Source organism: Lycium barbarum, chromosome 4, assembly GCF_019175385.1.
Source record: "Lycium barbarum isolate Lr01 chromosome 4, ASM1917538v2, whole genome shotgun sequence".
In the NCBI taxonomy this organism is placed as follows: Eukaryota; Viridiplantae; Streptophyta; class Magnoliopsida; order Solanales; family Solanaceae; genus Lycium; species Lycium barbarum.
Window position 1 is genome coordinate 129,988,997 of NC_083340.1, and position 21,915 is coordinate 130,010,911.

The window sequence follows — 21,915 nt, forward strand, 5'->3', positions numbered from 1 at the left end:
CAAGTGGTCCTTCATGATTTTGAAGTGGTCCTTTATTTTGGATTTTTAAGTGGTCCATTTGTTTGAAGATATTATTTGCTCAAATAGAACATTAAAGTATATGTCAAGGATTACCAATTCAAAAAGTACATAAGCTTATCCACTTTTATGTTAGAATGAACTAAATTGTAATTAAAGGAGGCTACGCATGCCCCCATTTAGAGATTTAAGAAATTATATATTTTTACAAGTTACAAAAATTAGTGATTGTATACAAATTAAATAATTTACCTGTGAATACAATTTTGAATTTTCAAGTGGATTTTCAAGTGGTCGTTTTGTTTGGATTTTCAAGTGGTCCTTTTGGATTTTCAAGTGATCATTTTGTTTGATTTTTCACGTGGTCCTTTTGTTTGAAGATATCATTTGCTCAAATAGAACCTTAAAGTATATATCAATTATTACCAATTCAAAAAGTACATAAGCTTATCCACTTTTATGTTAGAATGAACAAAATTAAAGGGGGGCGGCTACGCATGCCCCCTTTTGAGAATCATTTCAGCCATTCTGTGTTACATCTTTCCTTAAGAGATCAGAATTTATGACTTTCCTTATGCTTCCTGCAGATCCCGTCATCTTTTATCGATCAACCATAAGGCACTGAAGTTATATTGCCATAGAAATTTCTTGGGAATTTTATTGCTGTGAATAAACTCCCAGGTAAATTTCTTGGAGATCTACTCGGCAGTTTTATTACCATAGAAATTACTTGAGGATTTTACTGCTGTGAATTTAGTTGGAAATCATTCATTAGATATTTAAGAAATTATATATTTTGAGAAGTTACAAAAATTAGCGACTGTATACAAATTAAATAATTTACCTTGCGGATACGATTTTGGATTTTCAATTGGTCCTTTTGTTTGGATTTTCTAGTGGTCCTTTTGGATTTTCAAGTGGTATTTTTGTTTGGATTTTCAAGTGGCCCTTTTGTTTGAAGATATCATTCAAATAGAACATTAAAATATATATCAAGAATTACCAATTCTAAAAAAGTACATAAGCTTATTCACTTTTATGTTAGAATGAACAAAATAGTAATTAAAGGGGCGCGGCTACGCATGGCCTCTTTGAAGTCATTATGTGTTACATCTTCCATTAAGACATAAGAATTTATGACTTTTCTTATGCTTCCTGTAGATCCTGTCATCTTCTATTGATGAACCACAAGGCACTGAAGTTTTATTACTATAGAGATTACTTGGGGATTTTATTGCTGTGAATAAATTTCTTGGATATTTTATTTCTGTGAATAAACTCCCACGTAAATTTCTTGGGAGTTTAAGTGGATTTTCAAGTGGTCCTTTTGTTTGAAGTGGTCCTTTTTTTTGAAGATACCATTCAAATAGAACATTAAAATATATATCAAGGATTACCAATTCAAGTTTTTCTAGTAGTGGTCCTTTTGGATTTGCAAGTAATCATTTTGTTTGAATTTTCAAGTGGTCCTTTTGTTTGAAGATATCATTTGCTCAAATAGAACATTAAAGTATATATTAAGGATTACCAATTCAAAAAGTATATCAGCTTATCCACTTTATGTTAGAATGAACAAAATTAAAGGGGGACGGCTACGCATGCCCCCTTTTGAAAACCATTTCAGCCATTTCGTGTTACATCTTTCCTTAAGAGATCAGAATTTATGACTTTCCTTATGCTTCCTGCAGATCCCATCATCTTCTATTGATCAACCATAAGGCACTAAAGTTGTATTACCATAGAAATTACTTGGAAATTTTATTGCTGTGAATAAACTTCCAGGTAAATTTCTTGAAGATTTACCTGAGAGTTTTATTACCATAGAAATTACTTGGGGATTTTACTACAATGAATTTAGTTGAAAATTATTCATTAGAGATTTAAGAAATTATATATTTTAAGAAGTTACAAAAATTAGTGATTGTATACAAATTAAATAATTTACCTTGCGGATACGATTTTGGATTTTCAAGTGGATTTTCATTTGGTCCTTTTGTTTGGATTTTCAAGTGGTCCTTTTTTTTTTATTTTCTAGTGGTCCTTTTGGATTTTCAAGTGGTATTTTTGCTTGGATTTTCAAGTGGCCCTTTTGTTTGAAGATACCATTCAAATAGAACATTAAAGTATATAGATTACCAATAAAAAAGGTACATAAGCTTATACACTTTTATGTGAGAATGAACAAAATAGTAATTAAAGGGGGGCGGCTACTCATGCCCCCTTTGAAAACCATTTCAGTCATTTCGTGTTACATCTTCCATTAAGAGATCAAAATTTATGACTTTCATTATGCTTCCTGCAGATCCCGTCATTTTCTATTGATCAATCATAAGGCACTGAAGTTTTATTACCATAGAGATTACTTGGGGATTTTATTGCTGTGAATAAATTTCTTGGATATTTTATTGCTGTGATTTAACTCCCACATAAATTTCTTGGGAGTTTAAGTGAATTTTCAAGTGGCCCTTTTGTTTGAAGTGGCACTTTTGTTTGGATTTTAGTGTCATTAACACAAAAAATTATAGAAAGAAATGAATATTTTTACCTCTTTGATTTAAAAGATGAGAGAGAATAATGTGATACTTGTTCTAAGAGTCAAAACTTGCGGTTTATTGGGAACAACTACCGATCGAGAAGATAACTAGCACGTACACATCTTCTAAGAGTCAAAACTTGCTACCAAGGTTGGGTAATGGTGTTTACTAAATACAGTTGAGGGGTCTATGTCTATATCCAGCAAGCAAATATGGACAAATTAAATTAAGAATTAAAATGACAAATTTAAAGATGGGTTAATAAATTAAGAATTAGATATGGATAAATGAAATTAAAATAATAATTAATCCTCTCTTCCACAATTTTTACAAGAAATTCCTTGCAGATTACCTAGGATTTTTTCATGCGGATTTACTTGTGAAAAAATTCGCAAGAAAATTCCATTTTTCATGATCTTTTACCAATTTTTTTTTCCGAACAATTAGTATTTTTGGCAAGAAATTCCGCAAGTAACTTACCTGCAAAATCAAAATCCCCAAGTAAATTACTTGGGGACTACTAAATCCCCAAGTAATAATTACCCACGAGCTTTTTTCCAATGGATTTTGTGTGGCCGAAAAATCCGCAGGAAACTTATTTCCCTGCGAAATTTTCTTCAAAATCACCAAGAAATTCCCCATGTAATCTGAGTCTTTCTAGTAGTGCAAGAGCTCTTTCTTCTCTCCCAAATTTAGTGTAACAATGGCCTCTAATTCATTGTTTACATTTCTTTGCATTCTTCTTCTCTCCATTTCTGCTAAGCGCTACACTCGTCGTGCGTGCTCCTGGCTTGTAATGAAATGGATTGTAACGGCCCATTTGGCCGTTTAGCACTTTTGGTCTCATTTTCGCTAAAATACACTTTCGTACTTTTTTGACTTGCGGAGTGGGTGGCACGGCGATTTAATTGATGGGTAATTTTCGGAATATATTTACTTAAAGTGTGTGAATAGTCTAGTCATAGGAATTTTATTTGCACTTACATGAGGTATGAGTTGGTGAATAGTGTAATTTACTAAGGGTAGGGTTGTTCACAGTTTTGGTTAAAACCAAAACCAAACCGAAAATTTAACCAAATCGAATAAAATAACTGACATTTGGTTTAGTTTGGTTTGGTTTGGTTTTAAATTTGAAAAACTGATAATATTTGGTTTGGTTATGGTTATAGTAAAAAATAACCGAATAAATAACCGAACCAAACCGATAATTATATACATAAAATTTATAATTATTTATATGTATAATATTAGCTTTTCATAAATAATTAAAGATATTTTATACCTTTTAATTATTAATTTAATTTTGGTCTACTTATTTTTAAGGCCCATGTCTTAAAAGAATATGTCCAACAATCCAAGCCCAACTCTAATAAGTCGTAAGCATAAGGGTTGTTTGTATTTTGAAACCTCTGTTTGACTTGTTCTTTTGAATCTAAACTGCGTTGCAAGTTTGGTCCACCTGATTTGCCAACATCGTGTCTTTCCCTCAATATGCAGCAAAGTTCACCCTTGTGGGCCATGAGGAAAAAAAAGCTTCATAAGAAATTTGAAGAATGTAGAGAGAGAATATTTGAATTGTCACGGCTAGTCATAAACCGAAAAACCGAACCAAACCGAACCAAACCGACAATAACCAAACCGGTGGTTATTATTTTACTTGGTTTGGTTATAGTTTTAGACATTTAAAAACCGACTAAATTGGTTTGGTTATGGTTTTAACCAATAACCGACCCAAACCGAACCATGAACACCCCTAACTAAGGGGGTCAATTTTTGCCTTATACATACTGGTTGAGTAAAAAGATTATTTTGGACAATGATTTTAGTTGGGGAGTAATAGGACAAGCCCATAATTAATTTAAAACCCTATAACACATGACCCATAAATAGGAGTAAATATATTGGAGTAGGGTTGACATATTAAAAGGTAGCATCAAAAGTTCCAAGCAGAAAGTTTCGGGCATAGAAGTTGCTGTCAACTGAGGCCTCGAATCTGCAAAAATTTCAAGTTAGAACATGGAATTAATTTCGTCGTATTATTATAGTTACAGTTACATGGAGAGGGGGTGAATTCAAGTCACAAATTGTCACTGTTGTGTAGTGTTCTCGTTCCTCTGCATGTCCGTGTATGTGTATAGATAAAACAAAAGGTGAGGAATTAATTTATTAGTCAACTAAGGACATCCACGTGGGGGGAGAAATCATTTTCCATGAATAGTTTCTTGTCTTTTTTATTTCATCTTTTGTTGTAGAAAGTTGGCAGCCATGATTGGATTTTAGTCAAAGTAAGGACATTCCAATGTGGGGATCACTAGGTAATAATAATGAGGCTATCACTAGGTTGTAATGATAATACTAATGGTTAAATGGTTTCTGCAGATTTGCTACGGAATTGAAGTCTCAATTTTGTAACTTAGGCTACAGATATAGGAATTTCCTTTCCTCATATTATCATGATTGTACTTTAATTTTAATACATAGGGTATATGTAATTGAATATTTTGGTAGTGAATAATATGAATACCTTCAGAATCATGATATTTGAATTGTGGAAAGATTTTTGTCCGAAGTTAAGATACCTTCACATGGGTTTCAGTTGTTTCTTTATTGTTATCTTATTTGGGCTTGAACATTTTCTCTAAGTGTCCTATTATTGTGTTATGTGCTAATTCAATCTGTACACTTAGTTTCTTTATTTAGGCTGTAGTCTTTTATTAAATACTAACCCTTTTCCTTTCATTTTATGCATGACCATCGCATACGAGTCCGAGAGACTCGTCCCCTTTCGCATTCGGTGTTGGGCTAAAAGCCCAACGTGAACTCTTCTCTATCGAGTCAGCCCCCATCAGTTGTGTAAAATGATTCTGGGCCGAGGCCCATACAGCAGCAGCAGTCCGCAGCATACATAAAAAAAAAAAAAAGGAATTCTGGGCCAAAGCCCAATAGCAGGCAGATTCGCAGCAGTCCTAGAAAATGGGCTGAGCCCATTTAACTTTATTTATGCCTCTGCTTTATTTTTGTTAATTTGTATTATACGGCTAACCCCTTTATTTTTGTCTTGTTTTCTTAATTTAGATGAACCTTAGCGAAATTAGTGGGGTTTAATTTTAGTAATGGGTAGTTAATTTAAGGAAACCAACGATTAATTCCATAAGTTTCATTTTCTTCTTTTTATATTAAAGTTATTTATAGTATCTATAATATTTACTTTTAGAACAATTGATTTTCAATAGCGTAAATTCATATTTTTGAGTTAAAGAAATCGTATTTTATTCTTATTATCTTAGGAATTTTAAAACGCCACTAATATGCAAATATGAACTAAAGAATATTTTGTAAACATTTTTATAGGTTTATCCAAATTATGCATATTTTTAGCCGAATATAGTTAATAAAAAAATAATCTTGTTTATACTCCTAAATCGCAAAAATCAATTAATACCTCGCCGCTTGAGTTATCTCAAATATTTATTAAAACGCTGCACAAATCCACATTTTCTTCTACTTATATATTTTATGCAAATCTTATTTTAAATATTATTATTATTTAAAGCCTTAGCAACATTTATAAATTTTATTTTAAATGGCATTTGAAGTTTCCTTTTATGCATATTATCATATTTTCTACAAGTCTCATTCTAAATAGCATTTTATTTAAAGCCTTAGCAACATTTATAAGTTTTATTTTTAATGGCATTTGAAGTCTCCTTTTTATGCAAATTATTATATTTTCTATAAGTCTTATTCTAAATAGCATTTTCCATTTGAAGCCTTAGCAATATTTATAAGTATTATTTTAAATAGCCTTATCACATTTTCCTTTAAAACCTTAGCAATATTTCCAAGCCATTTTCTTAAATTTTAAATATTATATTTGCATCTTCCACCTTAATTAATTAACCTAAGTTTGATCGGATAACCGTAGTTAACGGATTCTAAAGGATGCCTAACCCCTTCCCTTTAGGATAATCTAGAACTCTTACCTAGAATCACGCTGATTAAGCAGACCATTAATAGAGGTTTAGTTGACTTTGCCTTAGTTAATGTTTAGGTGTCCTAATTCACCAATAAACTAATTAGGTGGCGACTCCTTATAATAAATAATTGGGAATCACCAATATGTTGTACTCCGCTTTGACCCGTTAAAATGGGGTATAACAGCTTGGCGACTTTGCTGGGGACCTTAGGTTAATTAATAAATTGTTGGATGTTTTGTTTGTTTTTCTTTATTTTGCCTTATATGCTTTTAAATGTTTTTATTATTGTTTTACTCCTTATTTGCATGTAATAGTATATTTTCTTTTATTAAATTGGCATTCCGCTCATACTTCCTCCACTCCTGAAAAATTCACACATATTCACACACTTAAAGCGGTTTCGCGGTTCGCGGCCGTGCACTACTAAATTACCATTTTAGTTGGATCGATCTTGTGGATTTAGTCGATCGGCGGTGCAGTCGACAGTCACGGACTTTCCACTCCCAAGTTGTCCACTTGGGGGAGCCTTGCGTCGTAGGAAACCAACTCCTAGTCAGCCTAAGATAGAGCTAAACCAAAACCCTCTTTTAGGACATGCATCACGCAAATCTAGGAGGCTTAATACCCAAGGTGTATTAAGTCCATTAGTCAACCTCGTCCAAATGTCCGAGCGGGTCTATGACCCCAAGCGGCGGTTATCACGTTATGTGCATTGATTTGAAGGATAAACATGTGTTATGTGGACCATGTGTTATTTAGGTAGAACTAACCATTTGTGAACGCAGGTAGCCATGAGTCAGTACAATATGAGCAGCGAGCACTTAGTTACGAGCAAAGCATGCAAGCATTAGATACACTTCTAGTTGAACAAGGAGACACTTGCATCAAAGAAGGCATCAAAACGGGAGGAGTTCTGGCTATGTCATACATTATCCAGAATCGCCGGAAGATCGGTCAATCAATCCAGGAAACCAAGAGGCTCAAGGGCAACGAAGGGCCTTCCCCATTTTAATTAGCTTATGAAAGTCAAGTAGTAATTGTAATAATTTCTTTTGCATCAGGATTTACATTTCAAACATTGTATGTTTTGGGACCTTCAATTAATAGCACATTGGGATGACATATAATTGCATATTTTATCCTTCAAATCCGTGTTAGGCCTACCTCTGGCGCAAAAGAGGTCCCTTGCATAATAGGTTGTGCTGTGTTTGCTATATTTCCCTTTTTTTTATATGATTTGTTTGCTATACAATATGTGTTTTGTTTGCTATGCAATATGTGCTTCTTTCAACATTATTTGCCCAATGCAGCAAGCATTCGCACTATACTAACACAGTTTTCTTCATTTTTGAGGTTTTTATTTTATTTTGATTATCCCCCCAAAGGTTGATTCGTGTTGACTGCGAACTGGCAAATCACCCGTACTTCACAAGATCAAAAGCACTAGTATCCAACGATATGAATGATTCAGGGGCATCCGAACAGACTGGCTTGGGACTTGTCACCGTTCCAAGAGACGAACCCGAGGCTTCGAGAGGAGGGAATGACGAACTCATCGACCAACTGGTACAGCAAATAGCCAATATGCACAGTGATATTGAGCGATTGTGAAATCTCACCCTCAACACTCCTCACCACGAACAAAAAACAAATGCGACAATTCCACCATCCTTTTCACCTGTTGACTCGCCCGCTCCTCAGCCCTCTCCCTCAAACCCTCCGCTTCACACAGTCAACCCAGGCACTACCAATTCACCCCTTATCTCGCAACAAACCATCCCGCAACAAACCACCCCGCAACAAACCAACATACAACAGACCATCCCGTAACAAAATGACTCGCAACAAGCCAACCCCCAACAAATTAACTTCCAACAAGCCAATCCGCTACCTTTCACCACTCCCTATATTCCTCAGCCTCCGGTTATCCAAACTACCCCACTTACCCAAAACCTAAACATTTTCCTTCAGCCGCCCCTCTTGAAATTTCTGCATAAGGTTGAGCACCACCTTTTATATGTTGCATGGGCTGTGCACCGCCCCTTTGGAATTTCGGCAAAAGGCTGAGCACCGCCTTTTATATGTTGCATGGGCTGAGTACCGCCCGCTGGATGTTTCTGCATGAGGCTAAGCACCGCCTTCTATATGTTGCATGGACTGAGCACCGCCCTCTTGATGTTTCTGCATGAGGCTGAGCGCCGCCATCTTGATGTTTCTGCATGAGGCTGAGCGCCGCCTTCTATCTGTTGCATGGGCTGAGCACTGCCTTCTATCTGTTGCATGGACTGAGCACCGCCCTCTTGAAATTTTTGCATAAGGCTGAGCACCGCCTTTTATATGTTGCATGGGCTGTGCACCGCCCCTTTGGAATTTATGCAAAAGGCTGAGCACCGCCTTTTATATGTTGCATAGGCTGAGTACCGCCCGCTGGATGTTTCTGCATAAGGCTGAGCACCGCCTTCTATCTATTGCATGGGCTGAGCACCGCCCTCTTGATGTTTCTGCATGACGCTGAGCACCGCCTTCTATATGTTGCATGGGCTGAGCGCCGCCCTCTTGATGTTTTTGCATGATGCTGAGCATCGCCTTCTATATGTTGCATGGGCTGAGCACCGCCTTCTATCTATTGCATGGGCTGAGCACCGCCCTCTTGAAATTTCTGCATAAGGCTGAGCACCGCCTTTTATATGTTGCAGGGGCTGTGCACTGCCCCTTTGGAATTTCTGCAAAAGGCTGAGCACCGCCTTTTATATGTTGCATGGGCTGAGTACCGCCCGCTGGATATTTCTGCATAAGGCTGAGCACCGCCCTCTTGATGTTTCTGCATGAGGCTAAGCACCGCCTTCTATATGTTGCATGGGCTGAGCACCGCCCTCTTGATGTTTCTGCATGAGGCTGAGCACCGCCTTCTATCTGTTGCATGGGCTGAGCACCGCCTTCTATCTGTTGCATGAGCTGAGCACCGCCCTCTTGAAGTTTCTGCATAAGGCTGAGCACCGTCTTCTACATGTTGCATGGGCTAACCACCTCCCTCTTGATGTTTCTGCATAAGGCTAAGCACTGTCTTCTACATGTTGCATGGGCTGAGCACCGCCCTCTTGAAGTCTACATAAGGCTGAGCACCGCCTTCTACTATATTTTGCACGGATTGAGCACCGTCCTCTCGATGTTTCTACATTAAGGCTGAGCACTGCCTCCTCAAAACAGATACGCTCTCTTTACTCATAATTATCATTTTAACTATCCGAGGGCATCAAAGACACCATTTCATGGCCAAAGGACTTTACTTTTATGCATCATCATCCAAGGGCATCATAGTCTAAAGACATCATTTTCATAGCCTAAAGACAACATTTCATGGCCTGAGGAATTTACTTTGTGTATCATCATCCAAAGGCGTCATTGTCTAAGGGCATCATCTTCATGGCCTAAAGACACTATTTCATGGCCTAAGGATCTTAGTTCTTGTATTATGACCCTAAGACATCATAGCCAAAGACACCATCTTCATTGTCTGAAGGCATCTTCTCATTGTCTAAAGGTAGTTTGCATCATGTTTAACTATTCATCGTACTTTATATTTAATAGTTGAGCACTAACCATTTTATCCAGTCATGTTAAGACTACAGGTACAAGACATAAACAAGTCACCTCTCATCAAATGGGAGCAAATTTCGCTTCCGTTTCCGTTTTCTTAATCTTTTAATCCGTCAAATTAATTCATGTGCCATATCACCACAACTTGACACGAGAGCAACATTCATACACATCCTCCATGCTAGTCATTACAGTAAATGTATTTTGCCTTGTCAAATTATTACGTTTCTACCCGTACCTCACACCTGAACTCAATATCGTCAAACTCTTTCACGGACTTCTTTTCGTCTCTAAATCATGAACTACGCCTGACCTGATTCCCGCGGTAGGATACGTTGGCGGCCTACACGGGCCTCAGTCGCATTATTAGAAAAATCTCAATTTTATTTGTCTTGTAATTTGAACTACGCTTGACCTGATTCCCTTAGTGGGATACATAGGCAGCCTATATAAGGCTCGGTCTCGTCATTTGTAAAAGCTCGACATCCTCCTGTGCCAGAAACTGGGAAAAATTTTAAGGGGCATCATCGCCAAACAATATCCTTCTATACCAGTAACTGGGACAATTTTAAGGGCATTATCGCAAGCGACATCGAGAGACATGAAAGAGTATATGGTCAACAGAGTCATCAGGCAAAAGGAAGACTTTGGAGAAAGGACGCTCGCTTTGTTTCACAATGTGTCACAGTCCCAAGTACAGCAAAAATTATTTCTCACAATATACATATTTTTATACCTACTTCTTTTGAAATGATATGACTTTTAATCATATAGTTTTATTAGTTAGCCAAGACTTAGAAATGGGCGAAGGTTACAAGTCCAGACAAAATTGGAAGCATGAAGCGTCAAGAGCCAGATCTTCAAAGTCAACACGAATCAACCCCCCCCCCCCCCCCCCAAAACTTACAAATTTTCTTTGGATGCAGATTTCCAAATTGTGGAAGCTGAAATATGCAATGTCTACAGCCTTGCAAAGATTGCGCGTCGAGCGGTTTGAGCTTTCTTATAACAATTATGCCTCTCAAGTGTCGATAATTCTCGAATTTGCAATAAAATAATGCGTGAGTCTTGCAAATGATTTTTCAAACGTGTCGATGGACAAATATTTCCTATTGCTTTCAAATGCCTTGCATAAATGCTTTCAAATACACTGCGCATGCACTATTGCTTTCAAATGCCCCGCATTGCACATGCACTACTGCTTTCAAATGTACCGCACATATATTGCATTATTACTTTCAAATGCCCTGCAAAGGCACTGCATCATTGCTCACAAACGCACCGCACATGCATTGCATTCAAGTGCTCTGCAAAGGCACTGCATCATTGTTCGCAAACGCACCGCACATGCATTGCTTTAATACTTTCAAATGCCCTGCGAATGCTCGCAGACGCACAACACATGCATCGCTTTATTACTTTCAAATGCCTTGCGAATGCTCGCAGACGCACAACACATGCATCGCTTTATTACTTTCAAATGCCTTGCGAATGCTCGCAAACGCACCGCACATGCATTGCATTCAAGTGCCTTGCAAAGGCACTGCATCATTGCTCGCAAACGCACCGCACATACATTGCGTTCAAATGCCCTGCAAAGGCACTGCATCATTGTTCGCAAACGCATTGCACATGCATTGCATTATTACTTTCAATGCCCTGCAAAGGCACTGCATCATTGTTCGCAAATGCACCGCACATGCATTGCATTCAAGTGCCCTGCAAAGGCACTGCATCATTGCTCGCAAACGCACCGCACATGCATTGCATTCAAGTGCCCTGCAAAGGCACTGCATCATTGCTCGCAAATGCACCGCACATACTGTTAGACCCCATATTTTATACGTCGAATTATTCGCGAAGGAATCGACGCGAGTTAAAGACGGAACCCTTTCCGGACACCGAATAGAAATCCTTAATCTTTCAATTTTTATTAGAACATAAATTTTGTTTATAAATTTTACTTAGGGTAAACATATTAATGGAGATTAGGGATTAATTAACCATGATTGGATTATTAAGTGGGGATTAAGACTTAAATATTCACAAAGTTTTCACTAGTGGCCGTGTAGGCCCCACAAACACATGACAAAATCAGATTTTTTGCCCATGCTTAGTTAGGGGAACGTGTATGACTATATTGGGCAGCAAAATGGTCTCCTTGTTGACCAAAGTTGCAGCCACAACTCACTTCCCAATCCCACAAAGTGAACATTGAGAGAGAAGCTCTCATTTTCACCAAAGTGAAGAAGAGAGAGAGAGAGACACGGCTGCCATGGCAGCTCCACCACCAAAAACGGCCAGCCTTCTATGTTCTTTCTTGCCATTAAACCCCTAAAGTGTTCTACACATTCACCATTATGTTTCAAGTGAAGAAGAAACCATAAACATGCCATACATGCTCTTGAAGCTCACGGCTAGAACTTGGCTCTCCAAGTTGATTCAAAAAAATTATTTTGTTCAAGCATTTCAACCCTTTAGAAGGTCCCTAGCAACGTGAAGGTGGTCATTAGAGAGCAAGAACAAGAATTAAATTCAAGACACAAACTCTAGCCAAGTTGAGAAGTCAAATTGTCAAGGTAAGGTTTAACTTTCTTTTGCATGTGTTGAGGGTGGTGTAAAACGTGTGTTAGGTGTGTAAATATAAGTTGCATGCATGAAATTATGTGTGTTGATGTTGGAGCATGATAGTAGCCATGGAATCATATGTGTTGATGTTTAAGTATGGTTGTAACTTGGTGAACATGAATTGCATGCATGGGATTTCGAATGCTGGTGTTGGAATGTTGTTGAGCCGTAGGGACTGTTTTAGGACGAATTTGGATGTGTTGTGAATATGTAAATGTACATTATGTTACACCCCATTTTAACCCGGGTTAGAGCGGAGTACAACATATTGGGAATTCCTATATTGTTTTGTTTTAAGGAGTCGCCACCTAATTGATTTTACGGTGAATTAGGACACCTAGATATTAACTAAGGTAAAGCTAAAGCTAAACCTCTGTTAATGGTCTACTTAACCAGTGTGATTCTAGGTAAGGGTTCTATATTATCCTAAAGGGAAGGGGTTAGGCATCCTTTAGAATCCGTTAACTTACGGTTATCCGACCAAACTTAGGTTAATTAATCAATGTTGGGTATAATATTTAAATTTTAAGAAAATAGCTTGTGCAAACAAGACTTGTAAAAATATAACAATTGGTGCAAAAGAAGATTTTAAATGTCATTTTATAAAGAAAAGGACTTCAAATAATAATGCTGTTAAAAATGGGATTAGTAATTTGCGTAAGAGGAGATTTTAGAATGCTATTTGAAAAAAAGTTTATGAATGTTGCTAAGGTTCTTGAAATAAAATGCTAATAAAAACCTATAGGAAATAATATAATAATTTATATAAAAGGAGACTTCAAGTGCCATAAAATTTATAAATATTATTAAGGCTTTAAATAGAAGTGCTATTTAGAATGAAATTTGTAAAAAATATAATAATTCGCATAAAAAAAAGAAGAAACTGCAAATGCCATTTGAAAATAAACTTATAAATGTTGCAAAGATTTTTAAATGATGATGCTATTAAAAATAAAATTCGCATGAAATGTATAGGAAAAAGAAAGTGCGGGTTTGCGTAATGCTTTAACAAACATTTGAAACAAACTGAAACGATGATATATTGATTGACTTTGCGTTTTAGAAGTACAAAATATTCTTTAATTCCTATTTACATGTTAGTGATATTTCAAAAATTCCAATAAAATATGAATCATTTGCCTCAAGATATGAAATTAGGTTGTTTGCAAATCAGTTATTTTAAATAAGATAAATATTAGATGCTTATAAATAATTTTGACATAAAAGAGAAGAATAGATTTATGGGATTGATCATTAGTCTTTTATCTAACTACCCCTTACTAAACTATCCCTACTAATTTCCAATAATTCACCAAAAAGCTAAGGGAGAAAAACGAAATGAGAACAAGTGTTAGTCAAATAATATACAAATTAAGGCATAAGATAAGGCAGAGGTATAAAAATCAAATGGGCAGCCCATTTGGGCCGCTGATCTGCTGCTATTGGGCTTTTGCCCCAGTTTTACTGTTGCAATTGCTGCTACTGTTCCAATTTATTGTAGGGGGGAGGCCACGGCCTGTTGCTGCTGTGTGGATTGGACTCGAGAAAAGAGTAATGTTTCGTTGGGCTTTAGCCCAACATCGAATGCGGAAGAAGACGAGTCCGAGGGGACTCGTATGCGATGGTCATGCATAAAAAAAGAAACGAAAGAAAAAGGATTAGGATACCATTAGATGAATAGGATCAATATGTAAAATATACACTCGAAGCAGACCATGTATATGCTGTGTATAATCGAGTATACCTCTTGTATACACATATGCTATTAAATACAACATGCTTGCACTATAAGAATCTAAAGATTGAGCAAATAGCAATACATCAGGCCTTACAGATTTAATCATGTACTCCTAAATCTTTCACGGGGCGGTTTGAGGAAGAAGGCAGTAATTCAACACTCCCGAAGGTATTTATACATATATACTAAACATGGTGAACTTAAGCTTAGTACAAAAGGGCAGCTGGTTCCTTATAACTGAACAAGATGGAATAGACTAAACTAAAAATAAGGACTTAACAACTACGGACTGAACGTGATAAAACTATTATTTCACGAAAACAGGGAAGCTAAAAAAAACATTAGGCTTGCTACAGCAAAGGCAGTAAAAATCAGACCTGCTTTCACTGAAACGGAGATACACAATATATAGATTAAATATATTGGCAACATACACCGCGTACCAAATCTAAGCGTGGCATATTGCAAAATACCTACTGAATCTAGGAAGGGCATTTATAGTGACCATTCGCACTGTCCAGTTCCATTTCCACATTAACAAGGCAACATATTAGTATTTATAGCCCCGTATCATCATTGCCAGTGGCTTATAATTCCAGAAAGAGTTATTTCAGCATTCATTAAAGCCTAGACAGCCTCTAATTCCACAAACCTGACTGACTGGTACCATTTAAGAAGGGTTGATCATGTTTTAGAGGAATGCTTGCATATGGGGAATCGTATAGAGAAAAATAGCTGTTTTAAAAATAAAAATAAAAAAAGATGATCTTTATGTCTTCAAATCTCCAACTTGAGCTAAAAGAGGTTTCAACAGGTTCAGATTTTACAACCACACTCAACCCATTTAGAGTCACGGTCCTGTTCGAACTAGCTAGGAACCACATCTAACAAGAATATAAATTAAATGATATACCCAGATGACAAAGGAAGCAAAGAGACTGGATTCAAAAATATCAAGATTTAGGAAACAACAGTGTCTTGACCATGCTATTATTCCATTCAACTGCCTAAAACTTTATGCGAGCAGTTCCAAATTAACAAGAAAGAAGACTGAATTAACACATGTACATGTTTGATTGGACTTAGCTGATTCAACACAGATTCACACATAATGGTAGCATTCAACCAAGGCATTCTCAAATAGACATATTTAACGAACACCGATATGGAATGCCAAGTGCAAATACTGAGAACTAATTCATTATACTATATTCATATGATTCGTGTGTATACACCAAATTCTCGAGTTAACAAACTTCTCATCTAAACTTGGAAGAGGTTTATCATGCTTATACATAACCAAATCTAAGCATCTTCACCTGAATGCTCATAAAGAACAACCCAAAAGATAGCAGATACAATACAGAGGGCTCAGATCTTGTTTTGAACTAACATTTAAACATGCAGGGTCATATTGGATTTTAATATATCACGTATCATTACTAGTTGACATAATCATCCTCGTACGAACTTATGTGAACACATAATTAATAAAGCAAGAACTAATTGAACTGAATTAAGACATAGACAAATGGATACTGTTGAACTACTAGACTGGAAATTAAACCAAGCTAAACATAGACACCCAAATATTTTAACTTCTGCGCCGAGATTAAACTAACTAAACATGGATATTCACAATGCCACTAAGCTAAACTAAATTAACCAACCAAGACAACAGACAACGTATGAACACATAAACACTTATCGAACTACCGGACTAAAATTAATTGACTAAAGAAGAGTTGTTCACATACTTAAACAAACTAAACTGAATCATCACAAATAGACATGCTCAACCACACAAACAAATTAACACATAAACATATAAACAGGTTTATCTAACTTAACCAAACTAAACATGCTTTAATCGCAGAATACAAGCTAAAACAACACAGAGCAACCAAGAAAAAGGCAAAACGCAATAAAATAAAAAGAAATGGAGAATTACCTTCTTCGAATACAGCGAATCTGAGGTGCGGGGGGTTCTAATCTATGCCCCAAACACTACGAATCTTGCATGCACTCAGATTTAAAATGGTAACAGAGTTTAAGAGAGCATAAAAGATTTCGTATTTTCGAATGAATATCAAGAAACGTTAAGGGTTTTCATTTTTAAAAGAAGACTGATCTTTCTCAGAAGGATTTTAGGGGGGGTTTTGAACTCTAATCTTTGGGTTATCTACGGCTAAAACAATTTCCTCTGTATCCTCCTCCAAAAAAAAAACCCTCCCTCTGAACGATTCAACTCGTCCCCTTTTATAGGTTTTTACTTTGTGTTGAGGGAATAGAGAGAAGGAGGAGCGGGGGAAAAAAATTAAGTGGGGAACAGAGGGAAATGGGAGTGGGGGTAGGCGGCGGTGGTGGGGAACAGGAGCGAGTGGGGGGAAGCGCGAAGAGAAAAATAAGATGAAGAAAATGAAGGGGGTGAGCGGCGGAGAGGAAAAGGGAACGAAGGGAAAATGGAGGGGAAACCCTAAAGGGTTTCCCTTAAACAGATTGGGCCGGACCCGGTCTTTTTGGACTGGGTCAATTTTGGACTGGGTATTAAAGAATGGGCTAGAGAATTAAAACATGGACTTGTCTAAAAATTGAGATCAAAATATGGGCTGGTCTGAAAATATTTATGAGTTGATTGGACTTTGATTTGGAATCCGATAAATCAAAAATATGGACTGAGTGCACGAAATAGTCTGGCTTCTAAATTTAAATAAAAGACCTGTTTAAATAACTTGTGTTAAAATATTGCTCAATACGGAATATGCAATCATTAATGCTCAGATAAAAAATGGCGTTGTAATAGCCGTGCAATAATATTTCGAAAATCCACAGTGAAATAAATACTATTATTTAATTATGCAAGGATAAATGCGATGCGTGTGCGTAAGCTGGTAAAATGTCGAAATGATAAAAATCGTGAATTATAACAATAGTAATAGATAATAATAATAATAATAATAATAATAATAATAGTAATAATAATAATAATAATAATAATAATAATAATGTTAATGCGGTAATAATAATAATAATAATAATAATAATAATAATAATAATAATAATGATAATGATAATAATTAATAATGATAATAACGGTAGTAGTGACGGCAGTAAAGATAATGACAGGATAATGAAATGTCGGTATAAATAAAGCTAATAATTATAATAAGACATAAACATATATTTTTTAATTTTCCAAAATATTAGAAGCGTAAATAGGTATTTCGGAGGAGAGGCGGGACAAAATTGGGTGTCAACACATTACATGTATGAAATTATGAATGTTGGTGTTGAAATATTGTTATGGCCGTAGGGGCTGTTTTGGGGGTGATTTGGTTATGTCGTGCATGTGTAAATGTGAATTTCATGTGTGAAATTGTGTGTTGATGTTGAGACATTGTGGAACCCGTAGGGGGACTGTTTGGTGTGGAATAATGAACTGATTTTATTTAGTAATTATGGTTGTTGCTATCATAGATTGCATGGTAAAAAGAATGAAAAGAATTGGAAGGTTAAAGGTGAAGTTGTGTTGATATGAACTTGTTGTTGTTTTGTTGAATTATGGACGTGTAGTGGACTGTTTTGTGTGGAAGATAGTGAACTGATTTTACTTGGTATTTTGATGGTTGTTGTCATGAATTTTATGATGGAAATGAAGGTATTTAATGGTTCGAGTTGGAACTAAAATTGTTTGTGGGTTGTTGTAAGGTTATAGTGATGACAATGCAGCTTATTGCGCACGAATTTGGTGATATAGTTATCGTGTGACTGCTGGTCGTATTTTACTGAAATTATATGAAAATAAGACATGAAATAATGTGTAAGAATCATATGTGGTTTGCTTGGCATGTTCGTAAACATTTGCAAGAATTTCGGGCACCTTTATGTTGATCGGTTAGGGACTGTTTTGGATGTGTCGTTGTTGTTCTTATTGAGCTTGGGAGATTGATGATAATTGAGATTATGCATTGTAATGTATGTTGGTTGGGCTTTTATAGAATCGTTTTGACGAAATATCATGACTATAGACTAACAAGAATAAATTGGATGTGTCATAATCGCATGTACACTATTATTGAGTGTTGTAAGGTACGGGCTGTTTTGATACATTGTTGTTGATCTTGTTACGCTTGGAAGATTAGTGATAATTAAGAATATACATTGTATTTATATTGTTTGGGCTGTTATAAAGTTGTTACATGAAAACGTTAAGGCTACGGACTATTAGGAATAACTTGAGAATGTAGTGGCCGTATGTGAATCGTTATTGAATGTTGTGAATGTGGGCTATCCGGGTTGGTATTGAACGTATGATTATTGATGTTGGATTGGTTGTATGTAGTTGGTTTGGATATAAGGAAAACGTCGCCTAAACATCTAGAAAGGAGTTACTAACGTTAGAATACGTTTTGAATCTCCCCGTAGCTTAACTGTAGTTGTTGGCGTCTTAATATAGGTTGAGATATTATTGGGTAGCGTATACATATTGTGTGGCGAGTAAGCGCTAAAGGTACGTAAAGCTAACACTTCTTTCTTTTGGCATGATCCTTATGAAACGAGTAGACGAAATGTATATGATTCCAAAGGAATTCCCATTCTTAGAGCCACTAGGATGGCTAGTGTTCTTGATTCTCAGAATTTGAATTTATTATTGTTTTGATATGTACATATGATTTCAAAGTTCCATTTTGATAAAATCCACAAGGACATCCGAAGGTACTTGATATGATTATTAATTGAATTTGCAAATGATAGTTCGTTTTGACTATTCCATTGAGTCTTTGATAATGTATAAAATTGCATATGGTTTCTCACTACTCTGCTCGTGCATGCCCCAATATATCTTTCACCGAGTCCCGGGCGGGGTATGTTATCGTGCACACTTCTACTGCATTGTTCACCGAGTCCCTCACTAGAGGGCTGGGTACTGTATATATATATATATATATTATGGTGTTATGCTGTGTTATGGCGTTATGCCGTGTTATGGCGTTATGCCGTGTTACGGAGTTATGCTGTGTTACGGAGTTATATTATATTCTGGAGTATGTTGTGCTATGGCGCCAGAGACGGGGTGGCGACCATGTTCATCGAGTCCCATAATGGGGCCGGATATGATATATGATATTGATGTGCATGATTTATGTTTCAAAAACAAGTATTTGGTATTCTGGTTATTGTACTCGTTTCCTATACTTCTTATTTCAGTTATGATCCTGTTTACTGTATTTCATGCTTTACATGCTCAGTACATATTCCGTACTGACCCCCTTTCTTCGGGGGGCTGCGTTTCATGCCCGCAGGTGCAGATACTCATTTTGGTGATCCGCCAGCTTAGGATTTCTTTTCTGCTGTCTTGGAGAGCTCCGTTGTTCCGAAGCCCAGATTTTGGTACAACTCCTTTTTGATATATATACGTATATATGTTTTCTAAGGGTACGACGGGGCCCTGTCCCGTCATATTTCACTGTTGAAACTCTTAGAGGTTTGTAGACATGTATGTGGGTTGTATCCAGATGTGAACAGTTGTGTGTATGATTAGTATGCGTGTTTTATCGTTGTGGCAGCCTTACCGGCTTGCAGATATTGTCATGTTGTGGTAGCAGCCTTGTCGGCTTGCGTTTATATATATAGTTGGGACGTTCCCACATGTTATGACAGCCTTGTCGGCTTATGCACTGTGTTATCTGTTGATAGTTGTGACTCCTCAGGAGACACGTTGCTGAACATATATGTACATTTATGCGACAGTTCCGAGACTATGTTTTGGTCGTTATAAGTTCCATATTATATTGTTGTGGACTGAATATACAGCTAACAGGTGTGTATACGAGTGCCCAGCTCCGGCACCAGTCACGGCCTACGGGGTTGGGTCGTGACACATACACTGCATTCAAATGCCCTGCAAAGGCACTGCATCATTGCTCGCAAACGCACCGCACATGCATTGCATTATTACTTTCAATGCCCTGCAAAGGCACTGCATCATTGCTCGCAAATGCACCGCACATACATTGCATTATTACTTTCAGATGCCCTGCAAGCGCACTGCATCAATGCTCGCAAACGCACTGCACATCTATTGCATTATTACTTTCAAATGCCCTGCAAACGCATCGCATCATGCCGGCTTAGAAAGCCTCATTTATCATAAATCATTCAGCTTAAATAGCCCATCCGGTTTGAGGCTTCATTTTCATTAATCATCGCCAAAAGGCATCATTCTCATGAATCATCGGCCTAGAACCTCATATGCATTAGCCTCAGCAAAGGCTATCATTTATCTAAATCATCGCAGCTTTTATGAGCTTATTTTACATCGCTTTACTTTCCATATCTATTTTCACTGACTACTTTACCTAGCTTAAGTTTCGCAGGAGCTTTAGCGCAACGTGGAACTATTTCTTCGGCAGCGAACTGGGGCAATGCGTTGGGAAGGATAATCAAACTTCCCGACAAGGGTCAAAGATCTACCTCGAACACTCGTCTCCAACCCCAAATATTCCGCTTGCATTCCAGCACGTTCAGTTTTCAGAATTCTCGAGTTCTATCATAATACCCAGTGTCATCATAGTTCGACACTGGGACAATATTTTACAAATATTCACGCCAATCGGGATTCGTCATTCATAGGTGTCGTAGTTATCCCAGAACTACACCCGGCCTGATTCTCGTGTAGCCCGAGATATATAGGCAACTCGGAGGCCGGAGTTCGGCAGTAATCCTCTCAAATTTTCTTTACCCTTAGCCCTCCAAAATCCTCTAGTCGGGACAAAATAGGCTACTGAGTCAACGTCTTTGCCCGGAAATTCTTTCATCATTACCGGTCAAAGAGGGACAAGTTGTTGACACCCAATTTTGTCCCACCTTTCCTCCGAAATATCTATTTACGCTTCTAATATTTTTTGGCAACTTAAGAATTAATTATTTATATTTTACTATAATTATTAACTTTGTAGTCACGGCTGTTATTATCTTTTATTACCGTTACTATTATTATTATTATTATTGTTATTATTATTATATTTATTATTCGTATTAATTTTGTTATTATTATTATTACCAGTATTATTATAATTCGCATTTTTTTTTATCATTTTAGCACTTTTTACCATCTTATGCACACGCATCGCATTTATTTTCGCACAGTTAAATAATAGCGTTTATTTACTGTTGACTTTCAAAAAATATTATTGCATGGCTATTACGACGTCATATAATTTTATTATCTGAGCACTAATAATTACATATTTTATATTAGGTAATATTTTAGCACACGTTAGTGTAGAATTAATTGAAAAGGAGCTTTTATTTAAATTTAGAATCCAAATCCGAGCCCAATCAACCAAATGTTTCGGACCAGCCCATAAGAAGTCGTCCTACACATTTTAGCCCAATTCCCCCGAAAACATCCAACCCACTA